Genomic DNA, 4,675 nt, shown 5'->3' on the forward strand with positions numbered 1-4,675 from the left:
CTGGACTGTATAGTCCATGGGGTCCCAAAGAGTCGGACATGACTGAGCGACATTCACTTCACTACTGTCTTATCTGCCCATCTGGCGAATTTCCTTAAAAGGTCAATTGTTTCCCACACTAAATTTTGCAAAGGGTTGACTCTGTTCATATTTAATTAGAAAGGGAAAACAGAAGCTGTTGTTACTGGGAGTGTCCTGTGAAGATTTGTAAAGATTTTTTAAAATGTCTCTCTCACATAGGATTTTATTATAAGGGCTGTAATTGCCAACACATTTGTAAATAGAGCACAGACACCTTGTACACCTCAAGAGGACTTGCTAGGCAGAACTTTGCCATATCAGTTTGGGTCCTCAGCTATCTTGAATCCTAGAAGGTTTCTAACCTGGATCAGCAGGACTTTGAGTGGTAGAGTGTGGGCAGTTGGACAGAGGTGTCCAAAACACATATCCAGTCTTCTATCTGGCATGATACGGAGGAAGGAAGAAATGATTTGAGGAATATAGAAAACTTTCTGCCCCAATATAATGTTAGTAAAATAGACAAGGGTCAGAGGCATGTATATGGGAGTCAATCAATGTGCATTCTACTGCTACACTGATGTATTGAAATACATCCATAATATACCAATTATATTCATGGTTCTGCCATTTTCAAGACATGCAGCCTTGACGAAATCATTCACATTTTAATGCTTTAGTTTCCTTATCAATCAAGCAATAGGATTTACTAAAGGGTGTTAAGGATTCCAAGAGAACTGGTTGAGGCAAAAAGCAAAAACAAAAACCCACAAAAATTTAAAGTGTTTACTTGGGAATTGTTAGATCGGCTGCCCTGGAAACACAAATCCCAGAAAGCACTTCAGTTGGGTTCAGCTGGACCTCAAAATGGGGCAGGTTTGTAAAGGTAAAAACCCACAAGGTTACATGAATTGTTTGTCTAGAGTCATGATTAGAGCTGGCAAGAAGTAAGGTGCTTGTTAAGCAAGGACTGGTTTGCTTTCCAAATGATTAAAAAGCGGCAGAGGGAGGGTTCTGTGTGGTGGTGTGCAGCTGCTAGCAGATATTATTTTAAAAATGGCTGATGGTATCCTTGACTTTGATACTGTTCAGAAAATTCAAGTTCTCAGTGATGTAGGAATGTGTCTGAAACCACATCCACCCAGCTCCATTGTAGATGCACAAACAATAGTTACTCTACTTTGATTTTTAAATGATCTTAAATATGTCAACAGGGGCCCTTAACATCCATAACAACCTGGTCATTTTATGATTCTATCATTGCCTCATCATGGAGACATAATAGAGATTCACTTCTTTACCTGAAAACAGTGTGTCTAAGACCTCTTCTGACAAGACTTCAATAGCTATAAGCCAAAAACTATTATACCATTACTTAGCAGAGAAGTCTGGAGGGCAACAGTCTATAGGGTCTCAAAGAGTCAGACATGACTGCAATGACTTAGCATGTACACACACACACACAGCCATTAGCTAACCCTTTGATTTGACTGAGGGATAAGAATGGGGTGCAGGTTGGTGTAGATTTCATTATTGTTTGCAATTCTTTATTCCACTCTCTAGTCACACCCTTTCCCATGTGCTTTGCAGTTCAGTAGAGACTATATTTCTCTGCATTATTGATGTTGGGCTTGGTTGTGGACCATTGGGATATTAGTAGACCTAACATGAGAAGGCTTGAATTAGAATTGCACAGTTGGTCTTGCCATCTTGACCACTGTCACTTCCATAAGATGACAAGCCCTGAGTAGTCCAAGGAGAATGAGAGATATATGGAGCTGAGCTAGACTCAATCTACATTTTCAGAATTAAGGTCAGCTGAACACAGCCTAGATCAGTTGACTCTCAGGCAACCCACAGACAAATGAGCAAGAATAAATGTTGTTTTAATTCACTGAGTTGTTGGCCATAGCACGTTGTAGCAATAGATAATAGAATGTAAGACTGGGCATCATTTAGAATACTTTTAACTTCAATTAATCGAGAATGCCACTTAAGAGAGCATCAGCAAAATTTCAACTGGGGTTTTAGTGGCAAGGGGCTGACCTGATAGCTCAGTTGGTAAAGAATCCACCTGCAATGTAGGAGACCCCAGTTTGATTCTTGGGTCGGGAAGATCCACTGGAGAAGGGATAGGATACCCACTCCAGTATTCCTGGGCTTTCCCTGTGGCTCAGCTGGTAAAGAATCCGCCTCTCAATGCCAGAGACCTGGTTTAATCTCTGGGTTGGGAAGATCCCCTGGAGAAAGGAAAGGCTACCGACTCCAGTATTCTGGACTGGAGGAATCCATGGACTGTGTAGTCCATGGGGTCTCAAAGAGTCAGACACGACTGAGTGACTTTCACTTTAGTGTCAGGTGACTGAGATCAAATCAGACAAACTGAAACAGAAAAGGCAATTTATTAAAAGGCTATTAGATATCTAGAATCTTGGTGGGAGCAGGGGTTGCTGAAAACTCATATTTGGAGATGTCAGACTCAGGATTATCAAAATCTAGCCACAGTTTTCTGGTTGCACTATAACTGCTATCGTCACAGGATACATACACCGCAGATGTCACCTACCCTAGATGCTAATGATACTGCCATTCCTAGAACCTGAACACAGTGGCCACCAACCAAAACCCACAGAACAGAAATGTCTAGCCTCTGCTCTAACTCCATAATTCACCAGTTGATTCTGATTCATGTGTGTGTTTGTACATCTGTTTGGTTCATGTTGCACCCTAACTTCAAGGGAGAATGAGAAGGTGATTACATATCTGACATCATCAATTTCTCTGATGAGAAGCGGGCTAGTCATAAAGTCAGGAACTTCTCACACAGGAAAGAGATGACATGCTGGAAAGCCAAAGCAAAGAAAAACACTCACTTCAAACAATGGAAATTATTAGTTAATCTAACACTACGTCTAGATGTAGGGCAGTTTTCCCCAGTGCTTGACCATGGAAATCCACAGTGTCATTCAGACTCAGGTTCTTTTCTCACATCCTCCACAGTCTGGTTTTATCCTAAGGCTGCTCCCCTCAAAATTAGTTCTTCGGTTTGAATGTTTGTTTTCTCCCTTCCACTTTATATGTTGAAATCCTAGTCCCCAAGGATGATGTTATTTGAAGATAGGGTTGTTGGGAGGTGATCAGGTCATGAAGGTAGAGCCCTCAAGAATGGGATCAGTGCTCTTCTAAAGAAGGCCCCGGACTTCCTAGATGGCTCAGTGGTAAAGAATCCACCTGCCAATGCAGGAGATGCAGGTTTGATCCCTGGGTCAGAAGATCCCCAGGAGGAGGAAATGACAACCCATTCCAGTATTCTTGCCTGAGAAATCACATGGACAGAGGAGCCTGGCAGGCCACAGTCAATGGGGTCCCAAAAACTCGGACATGATTTAGTGACAAAACAACAACAAAGAAGGCTCCACATAGCTCCCTTGCCCCTTTTTACCATGTGAAGACACAGAGAGAAGCTCCCAACTCTGAGTCAGGAAGAGGGTCCTTATCAAATGTGACCATGCTGGTGCCTTGAATTTGGACTTCCCAACCTCCAGAACTGTGACCAGTAAATTTCTGTTGTGGATAAGCTACCCAGTGTGTGGCATTTTGCTATAGCAGTTCAAACAAACGAAGATAGTTATATAATGGACACCAAAGAAATTGGGCTTGTTTACTACACGCAGAGAACTGACAGAAATGAGAGTTTCTTTGAGATTTGTTAGGTCTGCAGTCTGGGAGACACAGATTCAAGAAGAACTTGAGTAGTGTTCCATTGGACTAAAAAATGGGGGAGGCTTATTAAGGCAAAAACTGCAAGGTTGCAGTTAATTACATGAGTTATTTATCAAGAATTATAATTGGAAGACTTCCCTGGTAGTCACAGTGGATAAGAATCAGCCTGTCAATGCAGGGAACACATGTCTCAGGGCAGCAAAGCCCATGCATCACTACTGAGCTCTAGAACCTGTGAGTTGCAACTACTGAATCCTGTAGAGCCAGCAATACGCCCTAGAGCCAGCAAGTCCCAATTACTGAAGCCTGTGTGCCTAGAGCCCATACTCCACAACAAGAGAAGTCATCACAATGAGAAGTCTGTACACTGCAACTAGAAAGTAGTATCTGCTCTCTGCAACTAGAGAAAGGCTACCTGTAGCCACAAAGGCCTAGTGCAGCCAAAAACAAATAAATAAAGCACCGTGCACATGTCCCCCCTACAAATCCCCCAAAAAGAAGAATTATAATTGGAGCTGATAAGAAGGGTACTTTTCAGATAAGGATTGGTTGGAGTTTGAAATGGTTGAACAGTCACAAGGGGAGACCTTGAAACCCGAAGGTTGCAGGGGGCAGGTTTTTTGAATATGACTGGTGGCATCCTTGAGTCTAGTACAGCTAAAAGGAATTTCAAGTTTCAATGATGCAGAGCTCTGAGACCAGATCCTCAATGGCCACCAGACTTCATTTTTACATACCTGAACTGTGATAACTCTGTTATACTTTCAATTTGCCAGCAGGCTATATGCCATCTTATTCATCTCTAAAAGAGAGAAAGATATGCTTTTCCTGCACACTCTGTTGGAGAAGGCAATGGCACCCCACTCCAGTACTCTTGCCTAGAAAATCCCATGGATGGGGAAGCCTGGTGGGCTGCCGTCTATGGGGTCGCACA

The sequence above is a fragment of the Dama dama genome, chromosome 19 (genome assembly GCF_033118175.1).
Source record: "Dama dama isolate Ldn47 chromosome 19, ASM3311817v1, whole genome shotgun sequence".
NCBI classification, from domain to species: Eukaryota; Metazoa; Chordata; class Mammalia; order Artiodactyla; family Cervidae; genus Dama; species Dama dama.